Below are 26,296 nucleotides of genomic sequence, written 5' to 3' on the forward strand. Positions count from 1 at the left end.
ACACCTACCCATCTCTCAAGTTTTCAGTACTTAAACAAGAGGGAGAAGATATAATATTATGATATTCTATGTCCAAAGAACAACAAACGGAATATATTGCTATAACTTAAAACAAATTAAAAAGGTAAGCATGGTCCTATAACGTCTGTGTTCATTTGTCCTAATGCTTCCTACCTCTGCAAGAAAATAGAGAATGCTCTTGTTACGTTGTATATCATTTTCAGTCTGTGATGTTGTTTCATCTGTCTTAGGAGGGAGCATCGGGGTACAATATTAATGAGAGCAGAATTCATTGCATAGAATGCATTAGTCAATTTTTTTCTTGTTCACCAGGACCAATGCTGCCTGTGTTTTGTTTTCTTGATGGTTCTGCTGCAGCAGAAAGTGTGGGCTGACAGCTGCTTAAAAAAAGTTGTTCTTTAACTTATTTTTCCTCTCTCCAAGATAAACTGAGGCCTAAGCAGGGGGAGGCCAGAGGAACAACAATTCTACCACTATTCCAAAATAATTCAACTCTTGCTTCTTTTGCTGAGCATATCAGTAAGTAGGTGCCAATCGAGCTTGTATACCTAATTATTGGGGCTTTAGAAACTAGACTTATACAACTAATTTTAAGTTGCCAGAACTTGGAAAACAGGTTTTGTTGATATGGATCTGCTCAATAAGCAGGTTGGGAACCCATATGGGAAATACTTCATTTCTCTTTCTAATCCCCTGAGGCTCCTGTTTCCTGAAAAAAACACCTTCAGATTCTTCATTTGATACATATGACACAGCTGACTGCTCTTTCCCCCTCAAAGTATGTAGGACAGGGCATTTACTTCAGGGGTAAATCTGCACTGTATCATGTTTTCAAAGAAATTGGTTAGTAGGAGGTGACTGAGGCATCACCTTCCCCAGGCAATGCCAGATAATCCTCTTTGGTTTTGACGTCTGTTTTCACTTGAGTCTACAAAACAAGTTGTTGTGCTCCTCAAAATGGACTCTCTATGTATTCTCATTCCTTTCAAGGTCACTTGGAGGACATTTGCAGCAGCATTTGATGGAGATTATTCTCTAAAGGCAGGGACTGAAGAGCAGTTGATAAGGGTTTAAAAACATTACATTTGTTCACTTGCTAAAAGCATAAAATCACAAGGTTAAGCTTGATCGTGTTCTCTTAGCTTAGGACAACATTTCTGCACAGATGTCAAGTGATGTGAATATTAATAAACCTTTACTTTTAAGAGTCTTTTTGTCCTCACAGTGCCTTTTTGTGATAGTAAGTCAAAGTATGTGTAAACTCTAATAGCTGGGAGTGATAGGGAGGTTACAAAGCAGCAGTTTGCTTAAAAAAAAAAAAGAGACTATAAAGTTTTGATTTTAATTCTCTAAATAGATCTTCAAGAGTAAGTGTCTCAGAGGGCTCTCATGCCCCTAACTCTGGCCAGCTAGCAAAACGAGAATGACTCCTTCTCGAAGACCTATAACATTCCTAATTTGAACTTCGGAAGTGCAGATACTAATGAATAATAAAATGGCACATGCAGGAAGGCCAGGCTTTTAGGGTTTGGGCTGTCTTGTAAGAATTTTATTCTTTGAAAAATTTCATCTTCAGACAAAGAGCTTTAATTCTTTGAAATTTGTTAGCTAATGTAATACTTGCATTCACATAATGAGTTGCACAGAGTTTCAATTTGCCTCCCAAGCTATATGTCTTCATCCGGACTTCTACCATGCTGTGCTCTTGAGCATGTACTGGTTTGTCTTAGCCTGTTATAGACAGAAAGATGAATAGAAGCAGTTCAAATGTAGGCTGAGATTTAAACTATAAGTGTCCTCAAAAGCTAGGATTTTCAGGTCTGTTTTCTCCTCCTGAAAAACTCATCAGTGCTGTTGATGAGGATCATGTGAAGTTGGTGTGAAAAGTCTCAGTTGGTCCCAGCAAAGTCCTGAACCTCAGTGTAAACCTGGGGAGATTTACGGTTTCAAGATGAAATCAGGTAATGCTGAAATTCTCATGGGGTTTCAATACCAGGTGAAATATGTTGTTTATTCTTGGGTTTTCCTTTGAACTTTTTGTTTGAACTTCTAAAAAGAGATTATTTTGGGGTGTGTGTGTGTGTGTGTGTGCAAATTACCACCAGATGGCAAAGGATAAGTGTCTGACAACTCTTCTATCCTGTAAACGTTTAGGCTAGGTGAGTTTCTGGAACTGGAGGGTGGAAAAGACTGCAGGGGAGAGCTGGAAACTCGCAGCATTCCTGTCATTGTTTTCTGAGATGGCTGAATTGGCTCAGGCTACCAAAGTGCTGATGAAAACTAAGGAGATTCAGAAAATAAATAGTGTTTGATTTATTTCATAGTGAAGTGCTAAAAGTTGCAATCCTCACTGCTTTGCTCTGTAAAATATCCTGTGGCAATGAGTTCCACACTTGAAGATTTGTATAGAGATGTGCTCTTTTTTTATATATGTTAAATCTGCTTCTTGATAAATTAATTTAAGGTTCTTTAGCTGCTTTATTTTGAAAAATAGGGAATAGCCATTCTTGTTTTCCAATAGAATAGCTTTCAGAGCTGCAGTTATGCTCTTATGTACTTCTACAACAGTCAGAAAAATATGTTCATGACCTTCTGGGATTCCATTGTACATGAAGAAGTAAATAAGAAGAGAACATCCACGTTTTCAGTGGCTACTGTTTGATTTTTCTGACTTGGAGACATTAGGTCCTGCTCACACTTGTACTAGATAGCTCCTAGGAAACTTAAGAATTAGTGAAAATTAAAGAACAGAACAGACTCAAAATGTTCTCTATCAAGCGTGGAACAGAATTTAATCCAGCTGTTTGAACAGCGTGAGGATGGGATGTGCTCAGTGTCATTAGTGTTAAATGTTTGTGACTCCACTGTCTTTAAATGCTTAGGCTGGAACTGGCTTTATAGCACAGATTAGGTCTTTAGGTTTTTCTTTCCATTAAAGCTATGAGGGACAACAATGAGGAAGAAAAGGAAAAATCAATTACTTTTCTCTTTTTTCTGTGCCGCAATCTTCCTCTCTGCAGCTGTAAAGTGGTTCTCCAGTGAATTATTGGCCCTCTCTTTGTGTCTGCATTAGAAATAGCAACCCTGTGAAGGTTCTAGCTAAAATTATTTTAGTGTAATCAGTGTTCAGAACTTTAATTGTGGAGTTCAGTCCCTTTTATGTCAAGCCAGACAGTACCTATCCAAGCTCCAAAGCTTATTCCAGCTGGATTTATTCACTAAGTTGTCTGACCTTCTGGAACAGAAGATGCTTTAGATAAGTATGTGTATCCAGAAGTAAAAATCCTTGCAGCATCCTAAAAAAAAAAAAAAAAAGCTGTTCATACACTCTATGCTTCTGATCTGACTGGGAAGGGAGAGTATCTCATGAAAACATGGACTGGGTTATTGCTGGGGTCCAGTTCAGCAGGCATGTGCATGTCTTCCTCACCTGTCATCTGAACTATTGTTTCCAAGGACTCTGATTAATCTCATTTACTAGAATGCTGCCTAAACGAAAAGTCTTAGGTGAAAATCCTTTGAGTCTGAGCAGCAATAAAAATACGTATCAGCCCAGATAATTCTACAATAACTCTGTGTGTTTTTCTGTACACAAAGACAATTCTAGGCACACACACATATTCATTTTCCATATACAATTTCAAGAAGAACTCCAACACCATGGGAACATTATCTTATTTTATGTATATAACACTCATGTACAATACGTGACCAATGTGGTTCCATCCACATCATCGTGCAGTTTAAACAATAACAAAGTTGGGCCACCTGCCATGAAAAACCTCAGCTTGTGGCTTGACTGCTGGGGAGAAATTTCACAGGTCTCGTGGAAAGCAAGGCATGAAAATATAGTGTGGGACAGAAAGCAGCTTATCAGAGGGAGAATGTGCCTTGCAAAGTTAGAGCTGAACAGAGTATTTCATGTCTTTGGCAAATGTGGTGTGCATGATCTGAACCATTAATCAAATACTGACAGCCTGCTTGGGGAAGCAGAGTGTCAAATGGAGGAGGGCTTGCAGAGCCCCATCCAAATGGCATCTGGGGGAAAAGAAGGGGGGAAAGAACAATGAAAGGAATGTTTATGGTACTGGAACAATTTTACTTATGTTTACTGTAAACTTTTGAAAATTTATATTGATCTGCGTAGAAGCTGGTGCTGGGGGGAATAAAATCAGCATTCCATGTTGTCCTGTCAAGTTTGATTTTTTTTCTAGGCATTTGACAACCACTCAGTTCTGAAATCTTTCAGAACCTTCTTGTCTACTTCTTAAGCAAAGCAAATGCGCTTTAACCCTCCCCCCAGAACAACAACAACCACCCCAATCCTGCACTAAATTTAGAGAATTCTGCACATCTGGCTTTGCTAATGTCTGTGATGTGTGTCCAGATGTCTACTTAGAGAAGGTGGAAGCATATTCAGCTTGTTTATGTATAGTAGTTGCTGACTTCAATTTTGGCACTGTGCAATAGCTGCTTTTGTCAAAATAACACGGCTTTGTCTTCAGTTTCCCCTCCTTTTTAATATTCTTTCTTTTACAGAATTAAAAATATTGTATGAGGCAAGAAAGACTCTTTTATTGCATTTATTATAAATGAAAATTAAAAAAATAATTTGGTTTGTTGCCTTTATGAGTTCATGTATATATTGGAAAATGCAGAGTTGACCCTTTTGAAGCCCTTGTTTTTTCTGCCCCATTTATTTTGGGAGGAGTCCATACTCAGTTTTCATAGTGATGAGAAGTACATGTAGTCACTGATGTGAGAAAGAAGGTTTTAAATCTTGTGGTGCTACTGTAAATTAAAAGAAAGTCATTAGCATCACTAGAGTTATGTTTAATTTCCAGCAATGCCACAGAGACCAGCGGATCATCAGTACAGTAGTATTTACATAGCTCTGCTGGCCATGGAAATTCACAGCTAAGAAATGTCTTGGGGGGTTTTGTTGGTTTGGGTTGTTGTTTTTTTTTTATTCTGCTTGCATGCTTTTCTGAATTACTACTGGCTGCCTCCTGTCACCCCCCAAAAATTGCTTACCTCTTGCATATCTAAGGTATATATTCTAAATATCCAGAGATATATATCACTTACATTGTACTGGGCTCATTTAACAGAACTGCTTTTAGCACATTTCTAAAAGTGTGCTAAATATGCAGGCACATGCAATATCCCCTTTCATAAAGAGCCTTTATTAAAGAAATGAAAGTGTCTTATGTGTTTTGGGATGGGATCTTCAGAGGAGACTACGGGAGCTCAGATCCCGTACCCTCAAAAGCTAGTCCTCAGTATTTGTAGTTAAGCTTAAATTTGAAAAATAAGTGAATTTTTTTTCCATGTGCATCATATTTACTGTTTTGTTTTGCCTCACTTCCACCCCAAACACCATTCTAGTAAAAGAGATGCTTCATCTTTCCTGTATTATGCTGAAGGAACCACAAAACCCTAACAGCAGTCAGCCCTGAGCAATATCCTGACTGTGTGTGCACTTCTTTGTATTTGATGTGAGTGATCCTATGGACTTCGTTAAGCTATTCAACATGAAAAAATATTACAGGTACCTATAAAAGAGAGGGGAAACAAGTCACAGGCAGAGTACTTAAGAGTTTCTTGAGCAGGGAGGAGGAGGTAGGCAGTGAAAGACCTGGTAGGGATGCTTGAGGGGCAACTCTGAGGAAAAAAACAGCTTGTTGCTTCAGTTTGACTTATCCTGGTTTGAGTGCTGAAGAATATAAACTGTTTAATCCTACAGTAGTAGCTGGCTGTATTGCCTGAGATGGCTTTACTTTCTTCAAATCTGTGAGTTTCCTTCTTTCATTACACTGATACTGGTAGGTTTTTGGATTTTTATGCACAGTAAGTTCATGTAGTTAATAAATGGTGTTGCCGCAGAATTAGCATTACATCCTATGACTGCAGCTTCATGAAATTAAAGAAAAAGCTTTATTGACTGTCATCTATGGGGAATGGGGAAAATCACATATGACAGGTAGAGCTGGGCAGTGAGCATGCTTACACCTAGGTTAAAATGCAGGGAGTTCAACCGATTGCTGGGGGCTAAGCTAAACTCCAAGATATATGAATGCCTTTACCAAATTGACATTCTGTTGGACAGTGCCACGAGGTGTCTTCTCTGAGGCTGAGTTCATGGATGTTACTCCTAGCAGTTGCATTTTAAAGTCTGTTTTGGAATCCGTTTTCAGAACAGCATGGTCTCTCAAACCTGACACGGCTGACAGGCAGCCGTGAGTGCTCAATTGCAAAGGATTGTAGGGAACAGGGCTCGGGGGGTGGAAAGAGAACTAAGATATTCACCTCTGCCATTCGAGGTGGTGTATAAAACTGTATGTTTGCTTCAACAGGCCCATGTGCAGCCTAAAAACCACCTTGGGTTCCTGCTGTGTCCTGTCCATTGGTGCTACAACAGCACCAGTGACAAGGAGTCAAGTGAAAGGACTTGAGCATGGACACACACAGGCTTTTTAAAAACCTTCGGAGGCTCTTGTGAGCTTGATTTTCAGTTGGAGTTTTTAGTTCCACATGTGCGTTGTGGAAGCCTGTTAGCATGAGTCATGGTCATTATTCTAAGGGCAGAATTGGAAAATTGCAGAGCGATCTGCAGCCCTGCTGCAGATAAACAGCCAGGCTTCTTCCCTCAGTGGTGAGAGCTGGAAAAACATGTCCGTTAGACCTCAGCCATTTTTGTTCCCTAAGGAAATGAACACTTCTTGGTAAGCCAACAGCAGAATATAAAATGTATAGAAAAAATCTTAAGAGATTAGACAAGCTAAACTCTGTCACTTACAGACTATCTTTAAAACAAAGAGACAAGGGGGGGTGGGGGAAAGTCTGAACTTCCAGTTACCTCTTGTGTGAGATACAGTCAACTTAGCCAAGTCAACAGTGAACTCTCTCTGCTCTCTCCCTGCTAAAAACTCAGGCTTGTCTTGGGGATGTTTCTTGACTGCAGTGAATATGCAGTCAGTTGCATTGGCAGGTAATACAATCTCTCAGCTACAACGAGCTCTTCCTTCCAAGGCATTTTAATTTTTACAGCTCAAGTGCTCTGAGGGTGCCAAAATAATCAGGGCTTTGCGTTTCATGTTCTTGCCATATATGGCCTAGGATCTGGTTGTTAATCCCTCAAGGTGGCAGTAGCTTAATTAAAGCTATGTATTGGTGAGGAGATAATTGTAATGTCCTTTGAGTGGCTGGTCCTAATTTACACTGTGTACAGCCTAATATAGTCATCTATAATGTATTAAAGGTTCATGCTAGGTTTTAATGTAAAGCCGTGTAAGATAAATGAAGAGTACATGTGGCAGGTGCTCAGTACATGCATTTAGATTAAGCCCTGCTCATTGAGGTGGTGATTAGATGAGTTATGTCAGGGAATTGTAAGTGCTTCAGTGGATGAGGAAAAGGTTATTTCTAAGAGCTCATTTTAACAACGTAACTGGCACATAATTCAGAAATCAAACACTAAATGAGAAAGGAGAGCAGGAATGGTGCAGGGTGCGGATGCTGAGCCATGTGGACAATACACACACAAATGCAATAGAAGTTCTAGGGCAGAATTGCTGCTAAAAAGCTATTTGAGTAATGCACTCTCTGATTGCCTTTAAATACCCAGCAGTGATATTTAGCTACATCTAAAGTGAGGTTAGGGTGTGATTTGTTCAGAAATGGAGGCTCCATCATAGTTCATTTGCTTTCCCAGTGTCTCTATAGACTCAGGGGCATGCAGGTCAAGTCTGTCAGAGCAAAGGTGGAAGCGCAAGGCTTGTCTTCCTCAAACAGTTTTATTAGCAAGAGAATCATTGTGTTTATCAAACTGGCAGAACTTCTGACAGAGGTAGTTGGGACTTGCTCTTTCAGCACTGCAACAAGATCATAAAGAAAATATGTGCTGATGGGTTTATTCCCTCTCCAAAAATATCTGAGACCTTTTTGCCTGTGCTGTTTCTCCAACCGGTCTTGGACAAACACTGGATCAGAGGATTCAGTGAACACTAATAGGCTATGCCCTACTCCTGTAGACCATGGGTGCTGGTGCGTGAAGAGGATGAGGCAAGTCTGAAAAGAAGAGAGCCTAAGGGCAGAGGAGAGTGTTCATAGCAAAGATTCCTAAAAGGAAGATAGAATGAAAGTGGAATGAGAGCTGTGCATGTGTAATGAGCAACTGTTTGGATCTGTTCAGCATGTATTTTTATTTTATGTCCGGAAAAGAAAACACAGTACAGTAAACACAGTTAGAAATACCAGGCTCTGGCACTCGCTGCCCTCTGCACAGCGTTATGCCTGTGAACACACTCAAAATGTCAAGAACGTGCTGCTAGGCATTCCCAGGAGCCATTCTTTCCAGAAAGTGTTGTGGGGTTTTGGTTTGTTTTTGTTTTTGTTTTTAACCCCAGCAAGTGTAGTAACATGCTGTGAGGTTCTGCAGCCACACTTGCTGCATTAACTGTTTTCACATTAATCCTTTCTCTTAAAGGTCAGTTGAGATCATGCCCCCTGTTATTCCAAGTGCAACACAAGAAAAGGCAAAGTGGGAAAAAGAGTGAGATGTAATTCAGTAGGCTGACTCACAGCAGGTAAAAGTGGAGCAAGGTGGTGCTGTAAGGATGCAAGCTTTACATCCAATGTACGTGCGAGGGGATATGCTTCCCATGTTGCAGCTTCTTCTGGCCAGGAATGGAAACTCCACAGAAGACACTGAGCACTATCTAGTAAGTTACTGTTATTGGGTGTATCTATGCATGATGAGAACCTATGAGAAAGCTAGAGGGTCCCAGCACGTTTCTTACCAGGCGTCCCTCACAATAGCAATATCTACTATATCTAATCTTGTGCACTCTATTAAATCTCACAAGCAAGACAAATACCCTGTGACAAGTGACTGATCTTCCGTGTCTTGCTCCAACCTCACAAAACAGAAGGCTCCCCTCAAACAAGGCTCCTGGAGGGGAACGGTAGAGCGGTTGTATTATTTCTTCCTGTTATGTGAAGACTTAGCAGGCCATGCAATAAAAGACATAACATTCAATTGACCTTTTGCTTATCTATAAACGTAAAATGAGCTACACAGACCCCAATTCACCGAGGAGCCGTTTCCGAGAAATTTATTTCCTTTTACTAGCCATAAAAATAAATTGCTCCGCACAAAGAATAGGCACAAAAATAGCTCTACTAGCCTATAATAAGATTATTATGAAGGAGATGTTTTTCCCTGGGCAATCACAGCCAGTCAATGTGTTATCAAATTTTTATCTCATTGAATTGCTAGGCACAGATTAGTGTTCTAGGGAGATTTTGTATGTTACACTGGCCTTCTGTAACCTTCTACAGCCTGTGTACGCAAAACAAGCTGGATTCAGGGATTGACTTCTATTCTTTGAAGGATGGATTATTTTTTTTTCTTCTGTCCTACTTTTAAGCCAGATTTGAAGAGTCTTACACAAAGCATTCAAAGAAAAAAAAAAGTAATTTTTATATGTCATATCAGTCTATTTGGACAAAGCCAGGCAAAACTGTTCTGGAAGGCAATGGGAGGATAAGGCAATAAGTCAGAGTTTATCCAGCCCATTTCTCTTTGTGGACCCTAGGACGATGAGGGTAGCTATTAATCTTGCCAGGGTTGTAACTGAAGAAGTTAGCTCGCTCACTTCCATCCTTTCATTTTCTGATGAAATTCATAGTGGAAAACAGTCCTCCTAAAAAAAAAAAAAAAAATACCCCTTCTAAAAAGAATAAACCCCAGTGCATTGCCCCTGTGTGATTAGAAGTCAGGAATTAATTAGGGTTAAATTTTTTGTGCTCAGTTGTGTCCTGATGTGTCATGGTACTGTTGGAGATGCTGAGCAAGAGCCGGCTGGTGAATCCTAGGGTCAGGGGATGGGTTCTCTTTTTGGTGCTGCTATGTCCTGCTCTCTTTGCCTTTGCTTCCCATCAGCTTTTTTGTCTGGTTAGCTACAAGATTCCTATGGCAGAGGCTGTTCCTCATAGTCTGTTTGCAGAGTATGGCTCAAGGTGTGCAATGTCAGCTGAATCTGCTCTGGAGGGTCTCCCAGTGTTTTGTCACCTCTATCACATTTAGTCTTAGGGCTTCCAGCTGGTAAGATTTGCAACCCAGGTATGCCTTGTCACAAGAATACCATGTCCAGCATCCCTGTGAAGGAGGAAAGGGAGCAACACGTCACATCTCGGTAGCTGTTCCTCTGACTAGCAAAGAGGAGTGCAAGAATTGGGAGGGGAGGTGGTAAGTGTATTTGCCTTGAGAGCCAACACGCTTCGGTGCAGCTCTGTGTGGGGTCTCTTTTTGCTCATATCAAGACAGTGAAGCACTAGATGAAATACACTTACTTTAGATCTAATCAGGCTATCATTTTACGCTTTCTGAATATTTATTGGTTGCAAACATATTGGAGGTTAAATCATTATGTAATGGTGATTAATTTATTATATTGTGAAGTTTCAAAAATAGCGTCCTCTGTTCTCACATGGTACTAATTAGGAACCAGTGGATTAGTAAAATCTGCATGAAATGTGTATTTAGAACCATGATTTTAAATGGTTTCACTTGGTTTCTTAGTGCCTATATATCTATTTCTGGACAAATAGTGCAAACCTCGTTTCCTGTTCAATGGCCCCTGAAACTACAGACTACCCATCATGCTCTGTCTGACAGTAGCACAACTTATATATATCTATGTGTGTGCATGTGTGTATATATATGTGCGTGTATATAAATATATGTAAAATTCAGATCCATTTCTAAAAGGACTGAATTTTCGCATTCTTTCCGGATGGGCTGTGCTGTGGTTAAATTAGCGTGGACAGTTTGGGTGGGCAGGGTGTCCCTGCATCCCCCATCCCTGGGGCAGGGTGGCAGGCCAGAGGGGTTTCAGTTCTTCCCCATTTGCTCTAAGATGAGCAGCCTGGAAAGCCCCATGTTGGGGCCAGGAGGGACCTGGGTGCTCTGAAATTAGCCTTTGACAAGCAGTTTGGGAGCTGGCTGCAATTTTAACAACCAGTTTGACTACACCGCCTCCAACACAGATCTGGATGAGGGGCCTGTATTTGGCAGGAAGGCTTTATAGTGGCATAGATTAACCTGGTAAGATGCTGAAGTAATTTTCCTATTAGGAATCTGGCTTTGCATGAGTACAGCATGTCTGCATTTGGGATTTCTGATGGGAGTGTTCTTAATTTAGATCGAAGTTCATGCAGATCGATGTCTCTCCAGTTAACCACTTATTTTTACCATAGCAATGCTTAAAGAGCAAGTCATGTTGCTTTTAAACCACTCCAGAGTTCTGCTGAAGAAACAAAGTCAGTCTTGAAATAAAAGATGACTAAAAGAGGTGATCTCCTTTTGCTGCTAGGTGGGGGCACCTCAGTCCAGGTATTGAAGAGGGAATTGTGGCCAACTGCTACTTTGCTCCATGTTTGCATAATTCTCTCTTGCTCATGCACGCATGTTCAGCTTCCATATATTTGGGATCCAAAAGGGCTTGAAGAAGTCCTTTGGGTAAGGATCCTTTTGCTCAGCTCTGTCCGCATCGATGGATCTTAAAAGTGACACAGAGCTGTGCAAATGGACTGCAATAGATGGAGGATCCGGTCTGTGGTGCCCACACATCCAGCTAGTTTCCTGCTTTCGCATCTCCCCTCTCCCCTCCTGCGGTAAATAGCCTCTAAAACAAACACACATTTCTAAGCATTATGTCACTTCTGGGCAGCAGCCAGGGGATAAGATTAGCACCATTGTCATCAGAACGAGCATGGGCTGTCTCTTTGATGAATGATATTGGATCCTCAGGACTTTTTTTTTTTTTCTTTTTAATGTGCCTGTATATTTTTGGATACGAATGTCCCAGATAGCCTAAGGACAGGGGGAAGAAAAGGGAGAGGGGTGAAGAGAGAGCGATAAGGGAGCTTTGCTGTCAGCCCATTTTCTCCTGTCTTCATCTTTGTGGGGAAAAAACCCCCAAGGTGTGAAACAGAGGCCCTTGACCAGCTGGGTCTCTTTTGTGCCCTCTGTGCCATGAGAAAGACCAAAACATATAGAACAATTAACATCACTTGGCTCGTCACTCTTTTCTCCCCTGCCTTGTGAATTTTTCATCCTTATTTAGCTCCCTGGCTCTTTCAAATACCAAAGATAATGTCATGACTTCCAGTTTGTCAGGACTGAGGTTTTGAGCCCAAGCTGGGCAGCTGCTGGTGAGCTGCCATGCGAGCCCGTGGTGCCTGCACTCCCTAAATTTCTCTCCTTGTTTCTTCTCCTCTATCTCTTTGTCTGGTTCTCATCTGTTGTCTTCTCTCCAGCCACTGCACAGCCCCTGGGTTGAAGCCATCCATTCTCTGTTCTGTGTTTCGTACAGCACCTACTGCCATTCCTCAAAACTGGGAGATCCCAGATTTGGAGAAAGCAAGTAATGGCATTCACGTGTCAAATGTCATGATGCCCTTTTGAAAAGGGACTCAGGACAACAAATTCTATTTTTGGGGGAGATAAGTGAACTCTAGCTGAGCTTGGTTTGTTTTTGGTTTTTTTTGTGTGTTTTTTTCCCCCAGACTCTAATTCCAAAAGAAATAAGGTTTTTAATTTGGACAAAAACCAAAACATCAACAACAACAAAAACCAAACAAAAAACCCAAATAAAACCAAACAAAGAAGTAATTAATTTCTTGGAAATTATTTTAATTACATATTTCACTGCTCAACCCAATGTGATGTGAAGCAAAGACAAATGCTGTCATTAGAAACAGCATGAGATCGCTTTGTGATCTTAACCCTCCGTACCCCTCAGCTTGAGCATCTGTTACTTAACCCACTGTGATTCATTAAAGAGATTATGTATTAAAATAGACATGCCTTTTATTACCTGAGAACCAGAAAACGTCCTCATTGCTGTGTCCTGATGGCAGCATACATTGATTTCACCATTTCTTTTTCCCCATTCCCATCAAGTGTGTCCATTGATATTGCTTGTCTTGGGCTGGGGACAAGGATCCTTATTTCCACCTACATTTATATAATGCCGAGTGCAATGTGGTGCTGCTTAGGGTGCCAGGACTACAACACTGCAAAAAAACCCCAAAAATCCAAAATGAAATTTGAGATGTTAGCCCTTCCTCATAGTTGCTTCAGTATAACCCCTGCATTAGTTGATATCATAGAAATTATTAATTCCCAGTGCTACTGGAGCTAGAGTGAAAATCAACCTCCCTCTTATGAAACAATTTCCTTCTTTTCTCTCTATGGGGAAGGTCATAAACTTTTCTTCTATTAAAGGAGCAGTGTTTTTTGGAAAGGGGAGAAGTCGGTTCCTTAAACCATTGAGGATGAACGTGAAGCACATGACAGCACTGGGATCACTGCAGTCTTCCCATTGTGTGACCATTCACCTGGGTCTTTTCCTTCTCTCTTTCCAATTTATTTCCTTACATAATAATGACCCAAAGGAGGGTTGTCACTTTGCAAACACCATTTGGTTGAATTTTGATGAGGGATTTGAATTACTCTGACAAATGGGAGTCTTCTGCATGGCTGGTTGTAGAGGTGGGGGGTGCTGGGGGGATGAGAAACCTCGCACAGAGTGTGCCTGGCACATGCTTTGTCCTGAAGGTCTTTATACCTGAGCAGACACATGCATGAACAATTTAGCAGTATTAAGGTTGGATGATGGAGGGGAGGACTACAGGGAACAGTAGCTTTCAGCAAAGGGCAGTTCAGAAAATTTGAGCAATTACAAGCAGATATTGTACTTACTTATGCTACTCCCTTCTCCCCTTTCCCTCTCCTTTTCTATCACCTCCTTCCCTATCTCATACCCAACTTCTCCCCATGCACTTGGGGTACTTGGGCTGATGGGGCTAGTTAGGGTATAGTTGTAATGTATTATTTGTGCTTCCCAGGGCTTTTGAAAGGGCTGTGAAAAGCCATGGGGTAGTTTTAGCTTCTGCTGAAGGTTGGTCAAGCCCCAGGAGAGCTCATGGTGAGCTGGCAGTGGTGTTTTGAATCTGGTACTACCTGATAACAAACACCTTGAGATTCAGAGAGTCCAACTCTGCACTGTGTTGGGGACCTCTCAGGCCACTTGGGACTCCCCCAGTTATAAAATACAGCAGTAAAAAAGCTTATCTAAAAGTTTAAGGGTTTAAAAGCACTACTACAGAACCAATTAGTATTACCTTGTGTCTTTTTATCAACTGAGTCAAACGCATCCTACCTCTGTGCTGGAAATTAAGCTTGCCTAGGAATCCTTATGCAAAACAACATTGTGCATTTACGACCTTCCAGCATGTGAACTTGTGTGCATTTTCACCAGGCTCTCAGCGTGCTGGATGACTATCAGTATCCTGGGATATGTTTTAAATTAGTGCCAGAGCGGGGAGTGGGATTGAGTTGTGCGCCACATGCCCAACTCAGTTGAACTTTCTTCTTATGCTTTTTATTAAAGTTGTATATCATCAGGAGAGTGTGAAAGTCACATTAGAGAAGGGAAATCATCTCCCCAGAACCCTGGCCTGTCAGGCTATTTTGCATAATAACTTACGGAAATGAACTGGCCACTTCTAATACTCGAGGACAGGCTGGGAGAGCAAGAGCCTTCTGAGGATTTTATCACAAAACAGCCTTATATGGCACATCTGGTTTGTTTTAAGCATCTCTGTGTATTGGGAAGAGAGCAGCAGGGGATGGGGTGGGAATGCTTTATTTGAAATCTTTTGCAATGTTTCTGAGTCAACTGTTTATAATGAGAACAACGGTCTTGGGAAAACTGCAACCAGGAGACAACGCATCCAAGCACTTGAGCCACTAATGTGGAAACCTCTGTTGGGTTTCTTCACCTGCTTTATTTCTCTGCTTTCCTCCAAAGGGCAAGTCTGTGTGAATGCTTCTGTTGAGATGGGCTTTGCCTTTGCAGAATAGCTGAAGACGACTGAAATTCAAAACAGACCCCTTTGCTCCAGGGCAGTCTCTCATTAACATACATCCACATGCAAAATCCAGCTGTCTAAGTCATTACTAATTATATAATTATTACCTAGTGCCAGGGGTTGCTTGGTAATTTGGTGTAGTTGTGGTGAGCAGAAGATAGATGCAGGCTACTTCTATGGTGCAGAAATCAATGAAGCTCTGGGGATTTACAGCACCTGAGGCTTGGCCTAAGTATTTTGAAACTGCAAGGCACAAGGTTCCTATTCATAGCCTGAGTTACACGCCTGCCCTGACACGTGTTCAGGAGAAGACATGACTTTAGTCACCACCCATATGTGGTGACCTTAAATTGAAGACTGAAGCAGTAAAGGAGAGTAAAGAGGCAGGTGACTCTGAATAGCAAAGTGCTCCCCGGGACTGATGTACCGTACTAGATGGAGTCGGTATCCGAGGGAGATGAGCAGGGGCCCTCAGGAGGTCTCTAATGCTGTGAGGAGTTCAATGCGGAGGTCCTGAGACCTGGTCTAACACGCCAACCACTGGGGAAACCTTCTTGGTGTGGAACTATAAAAATATCATTTTTCTCTCTGTGCCAATGGGCTCATCAGAAAACTCTCAGAATTGTTTATTTGGATTGCTTGGCTCTTCCCCAAGAGCACAGATTTAATACTGTTAAAAAGCAAATAAAATGCAAATTTGTTTTGCACATAATTAAATAACAAGCAGGGAAAAGTCCCCAACCAGACTAAACGCACTGGATCCTCTTTTAGTGTCCAAAGCTGCTCTGCTCTTACCAGCTGCTGAGTATTTGCATGGCACACCCTTGTAAACTGCTATTTTACATTGGAGTTCTTAAGGAAAGAAAATAATTAATTAAACCTCAGAGCTAATTGGAATCAATACTTAATGTTTTTAGCTCTCAGAATTAATTGCAAAATGATGTATCACTAGTTTGATGGTGAAATATAGATGGAAATCTCGGATTCTTCCTCTAGGGTGTCATTCCTGTTGACATACTAGCTGGCTTCATTTTTTTTCCTTTCCCTCCTGCCTACCTTTCTGTGTACTAATTCTCTTGCTTTAAATCCCACATCAAATGCTTGATAATTTAATTACCAAAATACAGTGGTAAATTAAAAAAACCTGCAAGGCACAAGATATTGTTTATTTACTGAAAGGTATAGGGAGTTTTAAAACGGACCCTTGGAAAAGGTTTTGTGTTATTGTTCTCTTCTGATTCAGCTGATCAAGTGTTTGTTTCATTTCCAATCCACCAAGGAAAAGAAAATGTATCTTTACTTGGTTCTCACAGAATTACCCAGGAGTGTCTACAGCAATTAGGTGCCTTAAATTGCAGCTGGGGGCTCTCCTGGGGGTTTCAGAAATGCACAAGGAGGTCAGACCCTGAGTACCTGTTGATGTCCTGCTGATTTTCTCAAATAACAATTCTCCCTATACCGTGTAAAACTTGTAATGTGCTAAATGAGTTATGTGTTAGCCTGGCTGTGAGCACCACCAGCTATTGTTCCTAAGGGTCACCTACACAGCCCCTATCGTCACCCTCAAATCATCTCTGCTTTCGCAGGCGAGTGACACTCTGGCTCGATAAGCAGCGATATAGTCTTGATCAAGCCGGTTTATGCTCTGGTGTAATACCCCTAAATATACCCATGCCCTCAGTAGGGCTGACTCATAAGGCACAAAATATTTCCACTAATAAACACTAATAACCAGGTGCCAAGTGTTAGTGGCTGCCCTTGCTCATGGCAATGTGGACGGCCAGGCTGAGGACCAAGTGTGGCTCCAGTCGGTGGAGGTGCCCTGATGATGTAGGTCCAGTGGGTCTGATTCAAGTGTGAGTAAAGGTCATCTATTGGTGTTAATATTGTATAGAAATTAACACTTAAACACATTCTGGTAGTACGTTGACACCCACAATTTCTATTTGTGATATCCAGGAGTAGTTGAAGGATTATTTCACAGTTGGAGTAGTTATTTTATAAGCATAATAGGGACTCTAGAAAATGTTTGGTCATTTCCTTTCCTCTCGGCTTCTTCCCAGAGAAACAGGCATGCACAAAGCCCTGTTTATGATACCCTCATTAATAATCGAATGTGTGTGTAGGTGTAAGGATTGCAAATAAACACATCTTAAAACAAGATCTATCTTCCTTCCCTGAACTGGCACACTCCCAAATGAACTCAATTGTAAAATTCCCTCGTGCTATGTTCAGATTTTTTTGTGCGTGTGAAAGCTGATGACCTCACAAGCCCTCCACATGGGCTAAGGAGAGCGGTAAAACCTTCCAAGTATTTGGTGGTGGTGTGAGTGCTGTTATTAGCAAGATATAGTCCGCGGAAAAGGCAAACATTCAACTGACTTTTTGTGTGCATGCTGGTTTTCCTCGTACTGTCTAAAGAAGACTATAAATGAGTATGAAGAGAAATATTTTCCTGTATCTGTTCTCAATTTCTCTTTCTGCAGTTGACAGCCCTTGTGCATGGCCAGTTGTTCTGTTTTCTGGTTCTACAGTCCTGCTGCTCTCTTGGATGTCTGCATGAGGGGTTGTTGTTGTTGTTGTCTTACACAAGTCCCTGAGAAACGTGAATAAAACTTAAGGGAGAGCAAGCAGTAAGGTGCTCCCTCTAGTATGTGTGTTTGCATAATGCTGTGACCCAGGGCAACATCATCTTTTCAGTCAATACAGTAGAAGCACAGGAAAAGCTGGAAGCAAGCATTACCAATCCTGGTCTATCTGGAATTTAATAGCAATTCTTGCTGTAAATTAAGTCACTTTGTGGTTGACTCTAAGTTGCAAGACTACACTTTGGAGAAGGGTTCAGCTAAGTACTCTGTGTTGCGTTGTGTTTTTCTCGCCATAAATGTCCTTGTTGCGCACTCTCATCACCATTGTGAAGCTTTGTTGGTTATGTGAGCTCTGTGGCAAAGGGAAATCTTTAGGTGACCCCCTTGGCAGTGCTGGGAGTGAGCAGTGACTGGACCTAACGTTTGGTATTTCAACATGTGTATTCTTCCTTGAGCAGGTTGTGAAACACTTATAACATTTTTCATAGAAAAATTACTTTTCTCATTGAAAAAACCAGACCTCTCAAGTTTCCAGTTTTGAACACTGTGAAAAAGGACCCAAATCTGAATACTGTTGGATGAAACCCAAATTAAAACAAAAATCCCCCCCCCCCTTTTTCCTATCAATATTAAAAAGAGATTTTTAAAAAATCATTCTGAGATAAATTTAAAATAATGTGTTTTCTGGGGAGAAAATAGAATAGATGCAAGACTTTCAGCCTAATTTAGTAACTACCACTCAAGATACAACTTGGAAAGAACTTTCTAAAGCTGGAAAGTAATTCTAATGACATTTGTGACTGGGGAAGCATATGAATCTCTTTTGTGCTTTGATTAATATTCTTTATTATATTAGGCAGCTTAAAAACTGAAGAAATACTTTATCAGTGTTGTTCTGCCATTCCTTTAATGTAAACCAACATCTTTCTGTAAAATAATAAAGTAAATTAGCCAGGGAAGGACTCTGGACTTTTTCTGACCTGTTTGATGCAAAGCAGAATCTGGTAATACTCCTCTGTGCAATATCAGATGTGTGTCTACACAGTTAAACCTGAGGCAACACACATCTATGATAAGAGAGACGTATTTCTATAGGTAAATGTAAAACATTTCTCTATGTTTTATTCCTTTCTGCAAGAGTTGTGAAGTATGGGGTGATTTTGTGTAAGTGTCTCAGACAAAGCAAATGAAAGGAAGAACAAACAAAGAAAAGGAGATGAGGGAATTCATCAGGCAGTTTGCTTGCAGCCTGAGAAAGCTGCTAACACAGGTCTAAGAGCTGAAATAAGATTTAGCATAAGAGAAGTCTGTCTCTATCATATCCATGCCCCCCCAGGAGACCCAAAGTCACAGGAATCTGCACTTGGGTCTCTACATCTGGAAAAGAACATGGGGCTGATGAATTATTCATGGATTATCTACTTGTGCTCAGGAATTTCTCTTTATTCATACCTCAGGAGCACAAAAAAGGGGAAAAAAACTTGTATCACACCTGCCTTTTAATTTAGAAAGGGATTACTTGTAGTGCTGTGGGCAAAGTCATCTGGACACAATGGCAGGGTTTGGAGGATGGGGTCTTGAAGCCATGGCAGGCTGTAATACTGCAATTTTATTCCATTTTTTAGGCAATCTGAAAGAGGGCAGAGAAAATCTGTGGGATAAAGACAACTGTCTGGCAATTGAAAAAAAACCCAACAACAATTTTTCAAATCTTTTGAAATGATGTGTAGCTTCATCAAGTCTGTAAAGAGCTGAAAAAGGGTTCTGAAAGATACATTTCTGGGGCTCTCCAGGCATTGCCAGTCCCTTTGCTTTAATTTGGGGTTGAATTCATCTTAGTCTTCCAGACTGATAAGTGTGAAAAGTCCTCTGAGAAATCAATCCATTGTTTACTATCCTGGCAATACGTTAATGTAGATGAGAGGGGAAGATTTGTGCTGACCGAGACAGTTAGCTGTAGGGGAAGAGGGCAAGGAACTTTTTGCATGTTCTTACTAAAATAATCCCCAATGCAATGGACTTTTTGCAAAAACTCTCTCTGTCCTTCCCAGCTGATAGCTGTGCCTATGGATCCAAGCTCATCCACGGCAGAGCTGTAGTTTAATCCTCTACAAAGCCATAATTCTTTAACATATTACTTGGGAATTTGAGGGCCAAAAGGTCCTACATGGCCTGATGAAATGGCCCTTCCAGAACCATGTGCTCTAACGAGGAGGAATTTTGTAATCTAATTTCTACTTTCCAGTTTGTGACCAGTTATGTCTCCTGTGTTCTTGTATCAGCTTTGTCTATTAGCTTAATAGCCCTTCTCCTTTGCCAGTACTTCTCCTCTACTTCCTTCTCTCCTATATTGTATTAATAGAAAGCAATTATGGTACTTAATCTACACAGCGACATATGCTTTTCAGTTTTCTATTTCTTCATTATCAGAAAGAATCATGCTTTAACTTCAAAAGGTATAGAGCTGCTGTTCAGCCTAGAAAAGCTTTCCAAAATGAACAGATTGTATAAATGAGTCACAGTTTATGGGCTGGCAAAATTAGGCTTCAGATACACTCATTGTGTTTTTCCAAGGCATATTGATTGTTTGCATGGTTAAAAATACTAGTTTTCCCTTCTATTATATACAGGTTCTGGGCTCATACAAAGGAGTAATATGAACTATTTTCAGCTGAAACCTGTCACACTAGGTTAGAGAAAACTAATAGGTTAAATGTTCATTTCTGGCAGGGTCCCATTTCTGGGCCAGAATTTGTACCTTGTGATGATGGTTCCCTTGGATTGTCTACTCACTTGCTGAATCCTTGTAAAACGTGATGTAGGAAGTGTTTTCCTTTTTAGCTAGACAATGTATGATACAGACAGGCTCTTCAAGGACTCTATGGCTCATGTAACCTCCCCCCTACCATTTTTTAGCACATGCCTATATTAATATTGTCATTCCTGATATAACTCTATGTGTCGTTGTGTAAAAGGCAGATCTGTGAGAGAATGACTTTACATTGTGGACGTAAACTAACTGTATTAGATTCAGGCTTGGGCAAGCATATACACCCATGTTTATTCAAGTCCTGCCTGTCTTTGAAGTTATCTCTGGAGGCAAGTGATCTCATCTAAACCAGACTTTGGGCAGCATAAGATCTTTTCCAAACATCATAAATGACCGGTAGTATCAAGTAGAGGGGAGCTTTACTGGTTGGTTGGACATTACCTGGCCCGGTGGGTCTCCTTGTCTTAGGACAGTCAAGTAGATGATCGTAAGGGAAATCAGCTGATGGACAGGCTACCAAACTGACAGATATTTCTGAAGGCGCAGTTTGACAGAAGGCAGTAGTGCTGGCAATGACCCCCCCATACTACCCCTACACACTCAATTGGGGAAATCAGCTTTAGGCTGGGGATTGGCTGGAAAAGTCACATCTATGTTATATAGCCCCTAAAGAGGTCTTATGGGTCCAGTGGGCGACCAAGGGGAAGGAGGGCAGATGTTCACTCTTACCTTGCAGGACAAAACATCCTGGGCATTTCTAAATTAACTGGCAAAGGCTGATCGGCCTCAGCCGATGACAAAGTGCAGATTGGATTTTCTCAGTGTTTCTGACCACAGCACAAATCAAAAGCACCGTTCCATGCCAATGCTCTCAGTATAAGTGACACTTTAAAAGGTCATGGCTGTGGAGTTTGTGTTCATTTCAATTTATCAGTCTTTTAAAATTGTTGCATTCTTGCCTTCTCCCTACTAGTCAGGCTATGGATTTGTTATTCCTTTTATTTCTTTTCTTCTTTGTCAATCAACTCCTAATAAGGCATTGAAAAAATCCAAAGCAGATGACTGAAAACAGCCATTCTTGGTTCTGTTTAAACTCCGGATTTTCCATCTTTACTGTCTGCCCTGGTTAAAGGGAAAATCCTTGAGCTGGTGCATTGGGACCTGGATTTTTCTAGTACTCATACCAGCTTTCTAATCTTTCTGGCAGAGACTAGAGTTCCAGACTAGGAGCAGAAATAGAGTGGTTCCAGGATCAGGACCAAGACTTAGCCTTTACTTGTTCTGATATACTGCAAGGCACAGGAAAAATGCCTTGGTTCCTCACACCTGTAGTTGGCACTTGGTTTGCAGGGGGAGTCCCTCCTGCAGGAATCCTCCCCAGGTGTCTGCTGAAACATGATGTACTGCTGGAAAAGGAGGACATTCAAGTTCAGGAGGTGCATCATTAATGCACACAAGTTGTTTTGATGTTGGGAAGGGCAAGGAAAAGACATGGCTTAAAGAAGGATCAGTTTATTCTCCGCTCTGGAAGCGTTGGTCTCAGCTAAGTGAGCGTTACTGACTTCACTGTGGCTTTTCCTGGCAGGGAAGTGGAGGGTGGGCCTGTTGCTTGAGATGCAGGTCATGTTCCTTCCTGTGCACTTTCCATCTCTGAACCTCCTTTCCTGTGAATTGTGCTCTCACTTATGTTCCTTCAGGACCGTAAGTAGGTGCTGCACAAAGCTCTGTGAAGGGGCTCCACAACTGCATGTTCCAAAGCCTTTTGAACACAGGGGATGGAGCAAGGGCTATGGGAGGATGTGTGAGCATCAGAGAAAAATGTGTCTGTGAAAAGTAAATATCTGGACTGCCCTGATCCCTGTGGCTCTTGGTCAGGGTAAGTCCACCAGGAGAAGGGGGACAGAGTTTTCACCTTGCTAGTCCCTGTCTTTGGTACCCCACACAAATCATGTTTGCTGTGGTTGTGAACAAGGGGCTTGAATCACATCCTAAGATATAGTGCTGGATGTCTAACAAGGTCCCTTTCTACTTCTTACTCCTTGTGCTTTGAGTGATAAAAATAACAAAATGGAGATTTAATACATTAACAACACAGGGAAAGAGAGCAGAAAGATTGCGTTTCAAGGAGATCTGAGTGTGGCTGATGTTTCTCTCCCTGTTGCCTATGTGTATTTGTGCCATGCAGAGAAACACGTTGGTCAGCATGAGCCAGTGCAGCTGATCTCAAGCCAAAGGCTAAATTAAACTAAGATGTCTTTGCTCTCAGGAACTGTAAATATTGTCAGGATCCCAGATCCCAGGTGAAGTGTAAAGGAAGGCCAGAATGACAAAATTTCTCTCACGTCAGTTGGGGCTAATCAAAGGTTCATCTGTCAGCGGCACTGAGCTGGGTTCACAATGCCAAAGGCTTTCATCCCCAACTGTAAAGCACTGAATGACCAAAGCACCAGTCAAAGGAAGTATAAGTATTTTGGGGGATCAATGCCACAACACCTATGATTTCTATTTTCAGCTTTAAACATGGGGATAATATATGGGAAGACATACTATGTGAGCCTTTGACTCTGTAAAGGACTGATGAGGACCAGGGAGGCAGCACCTGCCATGACTTCTTTATAATGATAGCTAGGAAGGACCATCATAACATTTGAGAGACCTCAAAAGTGGGTCAGATTCAGTGTTTGAAGAAAGGACCAGAAGACTCTTGCCCATCCCTTGAATTTCTAAATGCACTGGGCCAAATGATGAACTAGAACAGATCTTCCCCATTAATTTTTAGTAGTAAACTAAAGAAAGCATAAAGACAAGCACATATTATTGATTCCTTGTTGTAGCAAGCCATGCAGAAAGTGTCAAACACTGAAGCATTTGAAAAGGAAAGGCAAGTTAGCAGCTGCTTTTATGCACATGCTTGGTCAGTCCTGCTTATGTGTGAGCAATACTGGGGATACATACTATTATATTACCAACCTTTTTACCCTTAACCTGAGAAACTACAGGTTTGGATATGTACTTTATCTGTGTGTAAAGCACTAATTCAACCCTCTGTACTCAGCCTTAGGGAAACATCCATTTACTGTGCCTGGTTGAGCGCTGGAAGAGGTGAAAAGAAGGCTGTGTTTAGTGTTTTGCTGGTTTGTTTTTTTCTATCCATTCTCCAGATGATTTGTTTGTGGAGGACTTGGCTGGTGTTTATGTGGAGGTGGAAGGTAAAGCCCGTAGTCAATGGCTATATCTTCAAAACCTGAACTGACTCCTCTGCTAACTTGTTTTGTTGTTTGCTGTTTAGAGGGGATAACGCACACTTCAGGGACAAGAATTCATGCTGAGAGAAATCTGCTGCAAAGGTTCAGCTGTCAATAGCGTCAAGCTGAGCTGAGCATGTGAGAGGCTTTTGTCTCCTAATGCAGAGACCTCAAAAAACTCCCCTGCGCACTGGCAAGGGTTTTGTTTTAGTTTTTTTTCCCCATTTATCTTCTTTTTCCTTGCCAGATTGCATTAGTCATTGAGGAATCATTGAGGCTTGATTGCTTGGACAGATCTGAGCCCCTTCCGGAGAGATTAGTGGGAGCTTTCACAAGGAGGGGTCCGAGGCCAACATTTTGGGTGCTACACTGTGATTTGCCTTAATGGTCCAAACTGTGCAGCTATTAATTAATGAGAAGATTGTGCCAGGAAGACTGGTTGATAGAGAGATTGCTGGTGAGCAGTGATCTCACAGAAGTCTTATGTACTTATATTCCTGGAGCGATACACTTTTTAATAGCAAGACCAAGCTTACCCATTTTAGGTGGGGAAGAAAGCAGGGCTTGAATATTGAAAATATCCTGATGGAGCTGAAGGGGAGGCAATTGGTCTGATTCCCAGGTCTTCTCCTACCCCAGAATCAGCCTGCACTTATGCAGCCTCTCTGCATTTACTTTGAGAAGGGAGACCAGGGAGTTAAAACTGTAGGGACCTGAGGTAAAGAAAGGGTATTATTCATTTGGCCAAGTGCTTGAGAACGTGACACTGATCTCAGATGAAAAAAAAAAAAAAAAAGAAAAAAAAGAAAAAAATGTGTAAACATGTTGGCAAGGGGAAAATCAATCTGCAGCATGGGTATTTTTAGGATATATTCTTTACATCAGGGCCTTCTCGGATTTTGAATATTAATATCTGCTTTACCAAAGAGGACAGCATCTTGCAAAGCTGAATTGTAGGAAAGCAACACTTCTCCTTGCTGCCAGACTATTATCACAGAAGATGTTAAAAAAGAAACCACTGATTCATCTGCAGTGACTGCCAGGAACTCAAGCAAGCCCTACAAATCATGCTGCTGGGCAGACTGCGCTTCCAAAAGCAGCTATTAGAAGTGTCGGCTGTTTTCTTGCTTTCTGAATTAAGAATCGATTGGGAAATGGCAAAGAATATTCAATGCTTTCAGAAGTTGCCTTCTGACTAATTTCTTTCTGAATCCAGCTGTCTCCCTAGAGTCTTTCTTTTAAACCTACAATGTATATTTATTTTTATAATCTGCTTTTCACCTGAAAAGAATAATAATCCCCATTTACTTTAAGCCTGGCTGAACATGCACTGGATTCAGAAATTAATTTCTCCCTGCCCTTAGCAGTTAAGCTCTGAAGGATAGATCCTCAGCTGCTATAAATTGTTTAGCTTCATTGAAGGGTATTGCCCTGTGTCTTTAACCTCTGGAAGCAAATCTTAGCTTAGAGACCATATGAAAATTGATTTTGCTTGTCATGTCATTACCTTCATTTGGGTAAATGGTGTAACTGATGCACTGTTGACTCAGTCCTGTGAGGCTCCGAGTGCACCCAGTGACAGAGTAAGCGCCTGCCAGTGAAATGATTTAGACCCAAGGTGAGGGTGCTTAGCATCCTCCTGGGAAATACTTTGTACCTCAACTGTTGGGCTCTGGTCTGGCTCCATTTCAGTTCTGCCAGACTCAGACCTTCAAGTCTCATACATCCATCCTGCAAAATTCAGATCAACTTAAAAGTTCTGGGATGATTAAAAAATAACACATAAGCTGTCTTGCAGTTCACCTCCTGGCTCTGAAGCCTGGAGGGATGTTCTGATAACAAGTAAAAACTATTTTTACTTTACCAGTTCAGGTTGTTACCTAGACACTCAATTCTATCAAACTTTGTGCGAGGTGGCAGAAGCCCTTTCCAGGATTTAGCACTCTCTCTGGTGGGTTTGGAAGAGGACAGTCCCCAGACCGCAGGTTGGGCCTAAGCTATTTCTGCAGGTCTATGTAGCAGAGAGTGAACTGAGACCATTGCCAGGATATTTGCTCCAGACAAGGCTGTAATCTGTGAGGCTGATATAAGCGCTACAAACCTTTGCAATTGGAAACATCTTTCTTGGTGAAGGCAGAGCCTCTTCCTTGGCCCTACCGCATATTGAGAGCTGTGAAGGAGGAAGGTTTCTAGAATTGGATTTGAAGGCCATTTAATAGACCAAGATTAAGAGAAATAAAATAAGTGCAAAGGATATTCTAATATTTAATTTTTTTCTGTTTTTTCCTGGTCAGGCAGCAGCAAACGTGTGGAACGGGGCTCAGAGCTCTCAGAGCTGCTTCTCTAAACCATGAAATTATAAAAACTACATTGGAAAGGACTTTGCAAGGTTTTTTGCTCCATCCCTCTGGCTGCAGGCAGGATGTTGAACCTGCCATTAAAAATTGCCGCTGATCATGGTTCCATACCTTCCTCTGGCAATTTATTTTAGCGCTTTAACTAGCCTTGCAGGTCACATATTCACCCTGGTCTTAAATCATGGTACTGCCGGTGGTGGACCCTTAGGAAGCATTTGGTGCAGTAGGGGAGAGCACCATGTAGTCTGGCACGTTAGTGCAAAATATTGCAGTCTGTGTGTGTCAGACACGTATAAATTGGCATCTCTGCCTAGCGCTGCCAGCTATGAAGTTAAGGAGCTGGCCTTGTCTGCCCGGCATATCGCAGGATAA

Source organism: Haliaeetus albicilla, chromosome 12, assembly GCF_947461875.1.
Source record: "Haliaeetus albicilla chromosome 12, bHalAlb1.1, whole genome shotgun sequence".
Classification (NCBI taxonomy): domain Eukaryota; kingdom Metazoa; phylum Chordata; class Aves; order Accipitriformes; family Accipitridae; genus Haliaeetus; species Haliaeetus albicilla.